Source organism: Centroberyx affinis, unplaced genomic scaffold, assembly GCF_046629955.1.
Source record: "Centroberyx affinis isolate AG114_WGS23_722 - 3 ecotype Tasmania unplaced genomic scaffold, CSIRO-AGI_Caff_v1 ptg001284l_1, whole genome shotgun sequence".
NCBI lineage: Eukaryota > Metazoa > Chordata > Actinopteri > Beryciformes > Berycidae > Centroberyx > Centroberyx affinis.
Genome location: NW_027279790.1, coordinates 133,975 through 150,415, shown reverse-complemented (window position 1 = coordinate 150,415; position 16,441 = coordinate 133,975). Strand labels below are relative to the sequence as shown.

Here is a 16,441-nt window from a genome sequence, read left to right as displayed (position 1 = left end):
AATGGAACGAAAACAACAGCACCTCCCGTCGGGGATGGTGTCTGCTGCGACGAGGAATTCTGTAGTGCAACTAGATAGTCCTACGGCGCGAAGGCAAAGATGATACATCTCCATTCTGCATTCAAAGCTTTTTGTTTTGGTTCCGTATTTGAAAAACGTTACCGTACGTACACGCCTGCGTCGTTACCACAGCAACCAATGCAGATAGCTTAACGGTGCCTGGACACACAAACCTGACTTGATAACTTGCAAATAACAGTGTGGAAAGTCAGTCCTAAAGATCGGATCTGAGAAACAAATCAGATTTCCCTGCAGTCTGAACAAAGCCTTAGTGGTAGTATTCTACGACAGCTGTCGCTAAGAGCCAAATTCAGGTCAGTCAGTCAAAAGCTGCTGCCTCACTTCATATTCAGTGGTCACTGCTTGCCTTGTGTTAGGTCTAGCTTTGCAACTGCATAGGCTAATCTATTGTGTTGCCTGAGAATATTTTAGTTACAATTAGATTGAATTAACAAAGCAGTGTTTTGTATATCAGGCTTGGAATTTACTTTGCTGAATGCTAACAAAATGGCAATCACTCACCTTGAATTCGGTAATGCTCACTCACCCACTGTGAGTATTACAATGTGTGTTTGTAAATGTGGTGACTAAATCTATGTGTGACAAAGACAGTTTTGCTAGCTAATATTTTAGTTACAACTATATTGAGCTAGGAAAGCATTTTTTTTTTTAGCCCTGCGACAGCAGCGGCTCTAAGGATTGCGATGTCGGGCAGTCGCTCTGTTCACCATTTTTGGTCACGTGGGTGAAAGTGTGCCGCAGGGAGACTCTCAATTGGGAAATTAAACGATAAGGCTGGTGTTTTTTAATGCATTTCTTCCCATCAACAAATCCTATGAAAATAACAAAATCAGCAATGAATTTGTTTTGCTAACAAGTCTCGTCCATGTAGCCAATGCCCAATAAAGCCATGTCCCAGTAGCCATAGAACGCCATTGTATTAAAAAAACAATTAAAAACATGGCAAAGAGCCATGCCGTTGCTCTGGGCAGCATATTTCATCATCGCGATGCACCGTGCCAGCCGACTTTTTCCTCAAACAACTTAGGACGACCGTAAACATGTGTTCGATCTCAGGAAAGTAGTTCTGTAGCACCGAAAATAGTCCCCGGCGTAATGAAGAATTTGTTCCCATTTGAATTTGACCTGGTAATAACTACAATAGCCTGACTTTTCATGGTAACAGTTAGCGATTTTTAAAATTGAAACTATGTCTTTGTGAGTTGTATTTAAAGGATAAGGCTGGTGTTTTTAAATGCATTGCTTACCATCAACAAATCCTATGAAAATAACAAAATCAACAATGTGTTTGCTCTACTCCCGTTACTTTCCGACTTCCCACATACCATTTTTAGCTGTCAACCCGGAAGTCATTGGCTCCAACTGTAAGCTAAAAACCTTGAAATACAGCTCACAAAGACATAGTTTAAATTTTAAAAATCGCTAACTGTTACCATGAAAAGTCAGGCTGTTGTAGTTATTACCAAATCAAATTCTTCATTACGCCGGGGACTATTTTCGGTGCTACGGAACTACTTTCCTGAGATCACATATGTGTTTACAGCTGGCTTATTAAGTTGTTTGAGAAAAAACTCGGCTGGCCCGGTGCATCGTGATGATGAAATATGCTGCCCAGAGCAGCAGCATGGCTCTTTGACGTGTTTTTAATAGTTTTTTAATACAATGGAGTTCTATGGCTGCTGGAACATGGCTTTATTGAGCACCAGCTACATGGACGAGACTTGTTGGCAAAACAAAATCATTGCTGATTTTGTTATTTTCATAGGATTTGTTGACAGTAAGCAATGCATTCATCTTACAATTGGAGCCAATGACTTCCGGTTTGAAGGCTAAAAAGGGGACGTGGGAAGGCAGAAACTAATGGGAGTAGAGCAAACACATCGTTGATTTTGTTATTTTCATAGGATTTGTTGATGATAAGAAATGTATTTAAAAACACCAGCCTTATCCTTTAAAGTTAGACTTTTAGTCTTGTTGCATATCAGGTTTGGAATTTAGGAGGTTTGCCCAATGCTAACGACACAGTGCTTGCTCACCTCATATTCATAATGCTCACTCACCCAGTGTTTGTATCACAATGTGTGTTTGTAACTGTGGTTGCTAATATATCTGTGACAAAAGATATTTTTGCTGGCGAATATTTTAGCAACAACTAACTTGAGCTAGCAAAACAGTTTTGCCAACAGATATGTTTGGCAGCTACTGTTTTGGCTAACAGGCTACGATGATACTGAAAGTAAGCTAACGTACTGGAGCGTAGCTGTATAGAGTGGATCTCTACTTCTTGACATTAATGATGTGGCTATCCTGATTTTTCCAGTGCTGTAGTACCTTCAACTACAGTTGATGCTGCTCAGAATGTAACCAAATAACGACTTATCTGTTAGATCAGTAACTGTAATTACTTAAATTGACACAGTAATGCCTCACTTTTTGTTACAGGAAAAAGTAATGTGATAACAGCATTACTTTGTAACACCGGGAAGTAGTTTGATACTGTTGACAGCCAGAGGTATTGTTTATCCAACATAATTACCCAAATTTAAGATAGCGCTTTATTTATCCCCTTGGGGAAATTCAGAAAGTACTACCGCCCAAACAGGGACTTGAACCCTGGACCCTCAGATTAAAAGTCTGATGCTCTACCGACTGAGCTATTCGGGCTCTATCACATCCACATCACATCACATCTATTCCACATCACCGAAAGTAATAATATTTCCAGCAACTTTAATTGAACATTCCCTTTGATAAACAATACCATGAGATTGGGAAATTCTCATTGCACTGGACCTTTAATATGTGGTGCCAAAATGCTAATATAACCATTTGAGTTTAGTCTATGAAACAAAACCTATTTTTCATGTCTTTATGTGGTTTGTACATGCGTATTATAAACATTAACATGCATAAGAAGGCCTAAATGATGTAAATAAAATGAAATGAGGGCTTATACAATAGGACAAGTAGGGATGCGGTGTGCAGGCTACCTGCATGACTGCTGATGTACAGCAAGTGCAATAGCCATCACAAAAGATAACCTACAATGGGCTAGGATGAAAGTAAAACCATGCAAATGCATTTATATTTTTAAGGGGATACTATATGACAACCCATGATTCCACACTGATTAAGAGGCAATTCCAACAATATCAGAGAAGCATCTCAAAAGCTTAAGAAGATGTATGAAACAAACCTTGTAGACAAAGAGCAGATTCAGGGGTTAAGACTGGATAAGGTAAGAGCTTTCGAGTATATAGAGAGGTCAGTGTTAGCAAGCAAGCTAAAGTTGTGCCTGCAGTTCAGGCTGATTCCCTGGCTGATGATATGAGATACCCATAACAAAGGAAGAAAAAGTCATAGAGAATGAATAGTTTGTATGTTAGGAAATTGCTTGAAATCCCACTGTGTTAGCAATGTAACACTATATGGGAACAGGGTTCTTTCCATTAGCCTAACAGAGAAATTAAAATTCAAATACGAAACAAATTCAAATATGCAAAACTAAGACTGGAGTTGATGCAACACATCTAAAAACATGATTACAAGAAGTTGCTTGCTTACTCTAGCACCCAGGTGGAAATGGACCCTCAAAGAAGCATTTAAACACACGGATGTTGTAGAGCAAGTGCTTTGGTTGTAGCATTAACACACCTACTTGAAAAAAAGGTCTAGGAAAAAAAAGAGCAAATTGGTAGTGGAACAAATACCTTTCTCCTCCTATGTGTATGTTACTGTCTAGTTGTTTCCTGTCATTTGGTGGTTGGTTTGTAATGATTTGAAATTGTGAATAAAAAAATTAAAAAAAAAACATCACCAGGAGGAATCATCAATCTGTTTATAAAGTTAAGAAGGTACAGTGTCTAAACTGGAAAAGTCTACAGAGAAAAAAACCTATTTGGAAAAAAATTTGGAATATGGAGGCTACTACGATTAGATTACTTATTTGAGCAACTAAAGATGTGCAGCTATCGCCACAAAATCTCAACCAGTGGATAGACCCAAATGTCCTGTAGGTTCAGGCAAACCAATCCTCAACATATCCAGCCAGCTGCAAGGTCAGTCTTACACTCGGCAGCATAATAAATTGTAAAGTCCCTAGTAGCAGCAATTGACAGTAAACACATTTATTCTTTAACCATACAACTTCATGCATAACTCTTTGCTTTGTGGTGAACAAGTCAGGAAGGAATTATTACTATTATTAATTCAACCAAGGAGTGGGCAGACCCCATACCTTTAGTGTTTCATTTATTTAGATGTTACAAAGCAGAGAGGCAGACAGAGCAGGAGAAGATAAAGATGAAGATAAAGTTCTGGTGGGATTTGCTCCCAGGCCAGCAGGGCATATGTGGCTCTACTAGACTGGATTTAACCGTTTGGGTCCAAAGTATGAGAATCCATCTCATGACTAAGATAGTTTATATGATGGCATGGCATCAGAAGTCATGCATTGTCCTTAACTCCACCTTGTTTTGTTGGCATTGTCAAGTCTATTTGGTTTCTGAACTGATGAGTAGTTTTCAAGCCAGAAGGGTCAGCCAACCCCTTAGCTTATGGTTGCTCGTACAATTTGGTTTCTGAACTGCTGAACAGGCCATTTCAATCCAACGGGATCAGCTGTCCCTTTAACTTAGGATTGTTGGTACCATTCCAATTCCATTTCTAAACTTGTGAGCCAGCTATTTCAAGCCTGGTCACCTGTCCCATTAGTCCATTGTAGAGATTGATGGTGAGGTAAGAAATAATTGATTTGATGATCATTGATGTTATGTGCTAGTATAAGCCTATAAAATGTCCAAATTCAGCTATTCATCTTTGATGGAAGGTGCCCACTTAATAACCCCAATGCCACGTACACTTTTGTTTAACAAACCAAATTTCTTCTGCATCTTTCTCTCCTCTGGACAGTTTACATTTCTTATTATTTGTACAAATAAAACAAAACTAAAAAAGACTGATATGTCAATTTAAAAATGTGATGTCATTTGTAGATGTTCATGATAATAAGCTGGCCAGAGTGTTATTGTATAGCCAATTTAAAGATATTGAAACAAGCTCACAGTAATATTGCTAATTTTGTTTATGTCACTCTTTGATATTGTGATGGCTGGCGCATTCAGCAGAGAGATATTTGGAAATGACCACTCAACTCAATTTAATTGGTTTAGCGCTGAAAATCATTGGCTCAAAAGCTGTTGCATCACGTCTCGCTGGCTCCTGTAACTTACACACTGGGAAATGAAATGTGTAGCTTGCTGAATTAAAATGGACTGGTCGGCTCTTGTTTTGAGGCTGCTGTCGCATGCGTGCACCCCCACCACCCCCACTCCTCACACACACACACACACACACACACACACACGGACACACACACATACAGTGAATCAATTTCTGTCTCCGCTATCAATCCATATCTTGAACACTGGGCCTTCTGATGTGAATAAACTAGGCTATAGGCCTAACAGCAACCCAATACTTTATATATTTCACTGGTGTCAAAGTGTCAGAATGAAGTGATGCCTGCTGGCACTTGGCAAATTTCTCCCTCATTTCAAACGTACTTGTCCCAGAATAGCTCAAGTTTTGTATGTCTGTCAATGTGAAAATGTGTGATGCTGAAAGTTCTGTGACCTATCATACATAATTCTTTTCTCAAGTTCTTTTTGGAATCTTAGTTATCATAGTGGTCATGTATTTCCTGCTAAACAAGAGTCGCATTCACCCGGAAAGACTACTGAAACAATTTGTTCTCTGCAAATGTCCTTTTGTTCAACTTTTTAAAGAGCCTTTTTATAAAGCCTCTGTGACAGCAATGTGCTCAATCAGTGGGAAATGGAGCGCTGGGGTTCTCGCCCGGCATGTAACAGCAAAAGGGAAAGACTCAGGTAACCAGCAAGTGTAATTACGAGTGCGCCTGATCCCTGTGAATACTCCTGCTGGCCACTTTCTCCCCTGCACTGTAGGTTTTGGCACGAGTGGCGGAGAGGGTCACTGTTTAATAATGAACAGGTCGAGCCGGCTGTAACGGATACATGCACCTGCTTTATGCATCAGTCAATTACCTAATTAGAACTCTCCCTCAGGGGAAAGCTAATACCTGGTGCTGGAGCAGGAGGACAACCCCTTCCATGTGAACAGAGGCACTCAGTAGACAAACAGATACCTGTGCGTTTGTGTGTGTGTGTGCGTGTGTGTCTGTGTGTGTGTGTATGTGCGTGCGCATGTGTAAGTGCGAGTAACAATAGGAAGGGGGTCCAGTATTGCTTTGCACAGATCAGGTACCCAAGGACACTCATGGGAAATTGTGCTCTCTGAGATTCAGAGAGCACAATTCTATCCTAGCCCTACCCACCACCTCACACATGCCGCCCTCAACCCCTCGCCATTCATCCTACCCTGAGAAAGTGATCCATGGAAACACAGGTGATGGGGTCTTCCCTGCTTCTTTTTAGAGGGTACAGATTAAAGTGATCATACTCACTAGCATAGTTGGGTGAGCTGAGGTGTGGCTGATTGATATCGTGGTCAGTCAGTGAGGTTGCATGGACACTGTGGCTCTTGCTTAGGCCACCAGCTCTGAGACAATCAGGGACAGCTCAGCTGTGATTAAGTCACTTACTTTAGCCTCTGGAGGAAGACAGGAGGAGAGAAAGGACGGAGGGAATGAGTGATGAGGCTCTCACTTTCTCAGAGAAGGAGGGGGAAAGAGGGGGTGGACAAGGGCTGGATGTTCAGGATCACTCTAATGCTTGGTCTATACATCCTCATCTAGGTTTCCCTCATGACCTCTACCCACCCATCTCTCCATCAGAGAGTGAGAATGACAATCAGGCAAATGCACAAACACCGCCCCGCTTCCCCAACCTAACCAAGAAGGCCCAGCCACCAACACTCCCCTGCCCACACACATAATGTTTTACTACACAGCAAAATCAATTGCTGCTTATTAATAACAGCTACAGTGTAAATATCTGAACTGCAAGGGAGGGGGGTGGAATTGAGAAAGGAAAAGGGGGGCTGAGATTGCGATTGCGAGGGTGGGGTGGGGTGGGGGAGTGGGGGGGTTGAGCATGTTCCTAAAAATCAATTTTCACACAACAGAACTATTAGGTTATTGAGAAGTGGGATGACTGATTGGGGGCTGTAGCAGGAAGGGAGATATAGGGATGAATTGCCTTCTCACAGTCTGTGTGAGTGTGTGTGTGTGTGTGTGTAAGCGCAAGTGCGGGCCTGTGCGCTTACCATAAATTATTAAATCAGTTTCGTCAAAGCGACAGAGATTTTGGAGTCATTCTCTATACCCAAGCATGACTGATGATTATTGTTACCTTGCCAACAGTTTGTATTCAGGACCTCTTAATCATGCTATCAAACTCTAAGTCTTACTCTTTTAAACAGAAAATAGAGATTTCAAATCAAAGAAATCACTTTCTTCATTTCCTCCTTCCTTGTGTCTTGTTTGATTGGTAGTTAATTAGTTTGTAACATCCTCCCTTGTTTCCTTCCATCCTTCTTTCTTCCCTTCCTTTCCTTTCACCCTTAAACTAATTGCAAAAGATGAGACGAAAAAGTGAGCGACCTAGCCCACTTTTGCCTTGTGGCCTGCCTCAGCGAGAAATCCCAAAGTGCTTGCCGACTTCTAGCTGCTAATACAGCTAATGCAGTAATGTAAGGGCCGAGGCGATTAATGAGAGCGCTCTACCCCTGACATCTCAGACACCCTAATGTTGCTGCAGCGTCTCCCTGGCCGCGCTTTAATCCATCACCGGTCCCCGTAACCCAATTATGGCCTGACGCTTTACTTTTAGCTCCTCTGCTGGGTCGTTCACACACATCTATAAAGGGCAAACATACACACACACACACACACACACACTTAGACAAGAGTGTTTGAGCGTAGTCAGACATACACACAATTTAGGAGGAAAAAAGACTCAATGATGGGATATTTGTGCACACTCACACACACACACACACACACATGCACACAGTCAGGCAAGACCATATACGAAAGGCCACTCTTTGAGAGAGAAGTACAAATCCTCATAGACCTGCAGAAGTACATAAACTACTCTTTTTTCCAGCCACATTTATATTTTCAAACACAGACTACATTACACAGCAGCTATAGGTTTGGACTTACAGCCAATGATGACTCTGCCTGACAACAATTGACTACAGGAAGCATTAGTTAAGCAGCACAGCAGCTATAGGTTTGTCATGTCAAGGGATTGTCACCTTGTTTAACATAAACAATGCAACCCTCTTACTAGCATTACTGAAAGTGATCCCTCCCAACACTTAGCAGAGTTTAAACCTTATAAGGCTTTACTCTATATGACATGACTTTTTTACCAATATGGCATAACCCCATTTCCGCACAAATATTTAATCTACTTTCAAGCACCATATGTTGTTTGCATATTCAGAGTTGAGGCCTTCAAAGCATACTATACTGAACTCTAATTACCAAGGTTAACTAATTCCCTCATTTCCTGTGTTCTCCTGTTGTCTAACCGGCAAAAGCCCTGTGTTGTTGTGATTGTAATCGTAGCATGATGCTACACTAACATGCCTCATTCCCAGAGGTCCATCAGCGCTCAGCTTTAGGCAAGGGGGCGTACGTACTGCATTTTTCATGAGGGCCTCTGTGCAACATTTATGATTCACCCTGGTGAATTTATAAACAATACTTGACTGCTTCTCCCACCAGGATTACCAGGAACCCCTAACCTCTGGAACATACCTGAGGATACTTTGATGTGGTGTGGCGTAGGAATTGGAAGAACTATGCTGGACCCACCCTCCTCTCTCTCTCTCTCTTTCTCTCTTTCTCTCTCTCTCTCTCTCTCTCTCTCTTTCTCTCTCTCTCTCTCTCTTTCTCTCTCTCTCTCTCTCTCTCTCAGTTATGTCACACAGAGTAACAGCTCTGTCAATCAAGAGATCTATGTGCTTGCTTCCTCTAAATCAGGTGGATTGACTCCTTAAGAGTTACTGGAGGAGCCTACTTCCATTAGCCACTCCCAACTGCAAATTAACTTAAATGTACCCGCTCAATAAAGTTCAAGACAATCATTTGCATGTCAATGTCCTTTTTTCTCTCAGGGCCTTCCCAAACATACAGCTGACTCGTGCAAATCCTAACATTGCTGTGATTCCATTGCCAAAGCTGATTGCAAAGGGAAATTGGTGACTTGGGTGGGAAATGTTGCACTCTGGGTAAAATTCCAAATATCATCTTCACAGGATCTCACCTTCATATCAAAACAGGAACTTGTCTACTTTAAAACAATTACTCATGTAAGTATTCTAGGGATATGGAAATATTTGGGCCCATTTGATGAATAGTTTCAGTTGTTACTATGCTACTTTATCTCCAAATCCTCTGCATTTATGTCTTACCATTAATCAAATGTTTGTGTCAGTTGTCCGTTAGTCATCGGACTTACAGCCAATGATGACTCTGCCTGACAACAATTGACTACAGGAAGCATTAGTTAAGGAGTACATCAATATTATGGTGGCTCTGTCAAATCACAGTGATTAATATTGCTCTCCTAATTGCATAAGAAATGGCTCAGAACAGTTTAAGACATTGGAAAAGCTCTTCAGGCTATCCCAGTGGATAACAAGGAATCTGGCTCCAAATTTACAGTCTCATAGATCATACCATTTACCCACAAGTTTCATTTGAGCAACAGCGATTATTTGCATATTCTAATATGATATTCAACGACATTGTCCATCCTCCAATCAATAGATCACTCAGCGTTTCTGATTGCAGTTAGCCACCCCCTCCCTCTATTCCTCCATCCCTGCACCCCTTCATCCCTCCATCCCATCATCCACTGCCATCCATCTGTCATTGTCATCATGACATGTTCCATTTTTGGTCCTTAGAGCCAGATTCAAGTCACTAATTAATTACCTTGCATCATTAGAGGTGATCATGTTCATACAAATACAGCAATATTAGAATTATTTAAGAAAGTGTGTCGCAGGAGGGGGAATTTGTTGTCAAATTCACCCAGGGGTGGGGGTCAGTGTGGTATAGAAGAATATTAAATCCCTCAATATCCACAAGATTGGATTTAGCTAACCAGGCCCAGGTGAAGAAAAGAGGTGGTATAACCTGTCCAGATGAACAAAGAAGAGACTGGAAAATTATATCTGTTTATGTATCATGATATTGGACAAAGGGATTAGCGCTGTTCCTCCTCTGCTCGGAATCTGCTTATGAAGGATTTGGATGAGCACAGTGGCTCTTGTCTATCTAACTGCCCTCTTTCCTCTTCTTCCTCTCTCTGGTCTACATGTGTCAGCCCTCCTGCAAGGCCTTTTTTTTTTCTTGATAGCATTATACCTCTCTCTCTATCACTCTCTCTCTTTCTCCAGAGCCATGACTCTGTTATAATCTAAGCTTTTGACTTACAGGTTTTCATGGCTAAAGCTGCCCCTATCTCTCTTTCATCAGCTCTCCCCTCTCTTTTCCTTTTGTGTCTTATCCTCCTCTCCTCTCCTCTCCTCTCCTCTCCTCTCCTCCAGCCCTGGGCTTCTTCAGCATCAGATGTCATCCTGCCAGAGACAAAGTAAGTCAGACAAACACGCAAGCTGGACCTCTGAGGAGGAGACCTCGCCGCATGCTCAAGTGCTATAAGTGCCCGGGAGTCGTCTTACAAGAAACACTTATTGCATTTTGTATTGAGCATGATGTTATGAAAAATTAATGTAGGGATGGTGTGCCCTCTTCTCCACAGCCTCTATGTGTGTGTGTATATGTGTGTGTGTGTGTGTGTGTGTAGGTGTGTGCGCATATGTGTGTGTGCTTGCAAACGCGGACACACTGGCTTACTTTCTGTATGTGTGTTTTGGTGTATGCATTTGCTTGTGTGTGTGTCTACATATAACTGGCACCAGTTACAGGAGAGAATTTACTGCCTTGCATAATCATATGCATATCACAGATATGTCCATCTCCAGAGACCTGATGTGTCGATCAAAGAACCCAATGAATCCATGATTGATTCCCGGCTGCTCTATTGGCAATCGTTACTGCACAGGCCTCTCTCCATTTGCTCCATTTAGGCTCTTTATTCCCCTAGGTTAGTGCATGTATTGACTCCACTATTGGCAAAGCAATAGTGTAAAAATACTACCCGAAAGTGGACTGATATGTACACAAAAACAATAACAGCTGAAAACAATAGATGCAATGCACTGCAACATGCCACAATAATCCAGGTGCTTTAAAGTGAGTTTATGTGAAACCTATTGCAGAGATACTGTATGTTATACATTATATTTGTACCAGGATATGATGTTACTTACAGTACCTATTTTGCAATAACCTTAGCAATAACTTTGAACTCTATGGTAGGAATTCAATACGACAAAAACAAATTTTTAGGGAAAATCGTAGTCTCTTTGTGAAGCTTCAACTGGTTCAGTGCCTTTCCTACCCCGTCTTCATTTCATTTCATTTTGGAAATTAATACAGCAAACCTGTACTCCTGTACAATAATAATATAACCTAAATAATAACCTGTATAAATTATCATGGATTATTTTGAGTAGATCAAAAGAAATCTTATAAAAAGGGATTACATATAAAAACAATGCTCTGTGCGATTTTCCTAAATATAAATTTCCAAATCATGTGGTCTGGTATAGACCAGGATTATCATTGACCTTTTCAGCCTCTTTTTCCATTTGATTGTTAAAGAACATTTGCTGCTTAAATTTGTAGCTTGTTCATCCCCCCCAAAATACTGTGTATTTTGCTGTAGTGCATCAATTCATTTTTTTTTTTCCCCCCACCATTCATATGCAAAGACAGGTTGTCAAAACTGAAAAATTACCAAAATAGGTATACCTTTAGAGAAATTGCACTGTTGCTGAAGAATCACTTTACACAGGCTCCAAAATAAAGCTAACACAAAATAAAGCTTTTGGTAATTGATGATGACCAGAAGCAACTCCCCACCCCTCAACATGTGTCTACCATAGGTTAAAAGTCCACATGTGTTAGATCATTAACAGCTGAGCTGGAACTGGAAATGACGGTCTGACCCCTGGGAACAGGGGTTCGTAACCCCTGATGTGGGACACCAACACTTAAACATGGTGTGGCTCTGAATCAGCAGGGTCAAGTAGAGGAAAACGCCACTGTGAGGCTAGCAGAAACCAGATCTAGCTGACCGGGGAGCGATCGGATACTAAGTCTTACAGCTAATTCTGACACCAGGCCTGCTGCACTGCTGCTCAGGAAGAAAGAAAGAAAGAAAGAAGGAAGGACAGAAGAAGGAGATAGAGGTAGATGAGGGTCCGCATCTTCTCTTTCCCTTTCACTTTCCCTTTTTTTGTCTCCTTTTCTCCTCTCTCGCCCGTCTCTTCTCTTCTCTTCTCTTCTCTTCTCTTCTCTTCTCTTCTCTTCTCTTCTCTTTCTCTTCTCTTCTCTTCTCTGTCTTCTCTTCTCTTCTCTCTCTCTTCTCTCCATAAGTCTCTTTCTTTCACTTTCTGAAAATAGGCATCATGCCTCTCTGGACACTGATGGATGGGCTGTGAACTCCTGACCCAGTGAAATGTTCCCAGAAGTCCCCCTGCTAAGTGACATGGACAACAGCAGCACAGCATGTATGGCAGGGGTCACAATATTGTGTTAACAACCTACTCTGTTATTGTTTAACACAGAGGAATACATACCACAAAACACTTACCTCATGATCACATATGATGCATAGACACAAGCATAGGTACACACACACGCACACACACACGCACACACACCACCACATACACACTCCCTCTCCCTTACTCTCTCTCCCTTTCTCTCACACACAAAAACACATAAACACATTCATATGCCCAACATGTAATTTATGATTTTCATTCTTGTATTTCACACATATTTGTGCACATACATCAAGACAAGCTGGAGCAAACAGCTGGCACATACACACACATGCACATAAAAGTAATAGATACAGTGGATGTCACACATTCGCGCGCGCACACACGCACACACACAGACACACATACATACACAACAGACACGTGATGGAGGCAGACGAGATAGACAGCCATCGATCCCCAGACAGGAAGTCAGCAGTCCCCCAAGCTGGAGCTCAACTGCTGATTGGGTCAGAGGAGAGATCAGCGGATGCTGTCGGGAACAGTCTACAAGTATCAGAACAAAGCATCAGTCCCTTACCTCAGAGTCTGATCTATACCTGCATGACCAGACTGTACATAACCATTTAGATATGCTGGAGGTCTGAGCAAAAAGATAGATTCATTTAGATAAGGTTGTGAATTTAATGGAATTAAATCAAGTTAAAATGAGTGAAATCATATTGATGTGCATTCAAAAATCAAACTAGCAGTTAAGCAAGTCTAGCAAGTCAAACTAACTGAATCAAATCCAGTTCATCATGTTGGATGAGTGGCAGTGATTGATTTGAACATCCTGAGTTTATGTGTCCTGAATGTTGCTTTATATGTGAAGATCCATGGGTCTATATAACTTTTATTTTTATAAAGGAGTTCTCATATTTACTGTATACGACCTGCCGACTGGGAAGCAGTATATACTGTATATACATAGTTATAGTTATATATATTATATATTGTTATATAGTTATTTGCAGGATTTTATTATTTATTATCTGAAACAAGATCTTAATTATTGCATTGCCAGTATCTTGTTTTTCAATAAACAAGCTTATTTTATAGTAAGTACTAATTCTTATGCAGTGGACATTTTTCATATATTTAAGCACCCTCTTTTTTTCTTTTTCTTTTTTTTTTTAAGTTTCTTTGTTGTCTTAGGTTGGCTTGGCTTTCCCCAGAGAATGAGGAGGAGGGGATAAAACTGGCATGGAGCTTCTGTGACGGGGCCAAGTATGGATAGGTCGGATTTTTCCATCACTCTGCCCTCAAGGTAAGATGTAATGAAAATATTGCATGTCAAGCACACATAGTTAAATGCTTAGATAAGCCACACTCTATCTTCTGTGGTGTGATGCTTCTCTTCAGCTTCTTATCTGCCCCAATCAGGAGCAGTGAAAAAAATGACCAAAGGCTTGGGGCACTGGCCATATCTCCTTCTCACCCCCCTGCAGGCCCCCGCACACTCCACAGCAATAATCTTAATGACTCCCTGCTCTGTTCTTTTTCATATTTCCTCGCTTTGCCTCTCCTCCACCCCTGACCCCTCCCCTCTTTTCATCCCCTATCCCAGGTTACTTCCACCACAGCGGAGACGGCTGGGGCTTTAACACCCCCCCCGCCCGCCCGCCGCCCGCCCGCCCCAACCACACACACTCACACACACCCTGAGGGGGAACCCAATAGGACAACTGCGTGTGAGTCGTGGCATCTCCTCTCTCCACTCCCCACCTCAGCGTGTTTCTTCTCCCTGCCTCTGGGGCTGGAACACGGACACCGCTCTCCTTCCCTTCCTTCCCCAGACGAGATAACCTTTAGGACGAAGGGAAACCCACAAATAATAAGCATGCTCACTGTTGTTCAGGGGACAGTGGGCAGCTAGCCTATTGCTGGCATCATCTCAGGCTTTTTCTCTGAGCCAAAGTGATGAAGAGGTGTCGGGGCAGTGTACTGAGGCTGGCGTCAAGGTAGACTGAGAGGAGGGACACGGAGAAGGCGAATGCAATGCATCACATCTTTGGGGATTGCATTCAGGTTAAGCATCTTGCTTCCCTAAACTGCTGCAGGGCATAAAGGGCAGTGCGTGAAAAAGAAGCAGGATTGCACAAGGCCATGAGTGTATTTGTCTGTTGTTTTCCATGGGAAAAGAGACAAATCTTTTTCATCTTTGTATCATAATTTTAAGTGACAAATCATACACTCAATGCTGTGTCAAGATCTTTTTCAAGGAACCTATTTTCAAAGCATATTCTGCTCTTCAAGTGAAATATGCGCAGGGAGAACATTTAATGTTTTCTTATGCTATTGATTCCATGTCTCTTGCCACTCAAGGCTCTCAAGGCCAACATTAAAATGTCTCGCTTCCCATCTCCATCTTTAATTGATGGTGGATATTGCTCTTACCCCCCCCCCCCCCACACACACAATTCTCTACTCTTCACTCCTTGATATTAACACTGTGGATGTGTATGGACAAAAGCTGCTTTTGTACCCTCACTGGTTTCATTCTTTGCCTGACATGAATAAGGCAGTTATGGCTGCCTTAAGAGCTTATGGATTAAAAGGAGGATGTGCTCAGTGAGTGCCAGACAAGGCATTAAGAGCTCTTTATTAGCTAATCACAAAGAGACAATGGACTTAAAGCACTCCTGTAAAACAATATAATGACGAAGGCGGAGGATTCTTTGCAAGACTCGATGCTCGCCTGCTCCATTTGCCTTAAGTAAGAGGCGGTCATCTGTATTACAGCAATTAAGAGAGTGGGTCAGTATATCAATTGAGGGTAGAGCCTACTGTAAGAGATGACAAGATAGCACTGGTTATGGCAGGAATACATATGAATCAGATAACATCTAATTGTGTTGATTTGAAAAATTGGGTGTCAAGGTATCAAGAATCAAGGAAAACAATCAAAGAGTACCAGAATTTCTGTTATCTGTTATGTCTCTATGTCTCTCTCAGCCTCTGTTGGCTGTCTTTTGAAGGTCCAAGCAAAATTTTGTGTGTGTGTGTGTGTGTGTGAGAGAGAGAGAGAGAGAGGGAGAGAGAGAGAGAGAGAGAGAGCTGTCAATCTCTCAGAATGTCTAGCCATCAACTGTCCATTAGTTGTTGACACAGTGTGGACGCGAGGGGATGAGTGGCAAGCAGACAGATACATGGCCATCATATCACTTGGGTTTGCATCATCCTTTGCCCCCCTGCCCAGCAATGATTAGAGAGCTAGCAGGAAGTTTAGCACACGCCTGTGATGTGTGAAAGCCTGACAGGGCCTCAGCGCCTTGTCCCCCCCGCCCCCTGCCCCCCGCCCTTCCACACAGGCCCAGACACAAGCCACCAATGCTCCTAGCACCTGGCTGAGAAGACTCAGCAGAAGTTCAAACTGTATTTGACCTCTTTATTTAAACACCTCTCTGGGATTTATTAAACTTGCAAGGTATGTGGCCAATCATTGCATCAAAACTACATGAATTGAGGTTGGCACACGGAAATGCTTAGTGAATGCATAGAATAAAATTGTATCTCAATGTAGTGTTTATGCTTCTTAAGAAATGGTGTTTCATAATCCAAATATAACATTCCTCTTCTTAAAATAACTTTTCACAATGTGACTTAAGAAAGACAGCTTGCTCTGGGGGCTTTTTCCACACACCTCTGGATGGATGTGTCATAAGTTTGGGCTGCAGAAAGAAAT

General features: G+C 41.8%; 1 non-coding gene across 1 annotated transcript; it reads right to left on the bottom strand.

The window, feature by feature from the left end:
• Window positions 1–2,672: 2,672 nt before the first annotated feature.
• Window positions 2,673–2,745, bottom strand: trnak-uuu (transfer RNA lysine (anticodon UUU)). Its single transcript has one exon. It is a non-coding gene; the product is annotated as a tRNA-Lys (tRNA).
• Window positions 2,746–16,441: the final 13,696 nt, after the last annotated feature.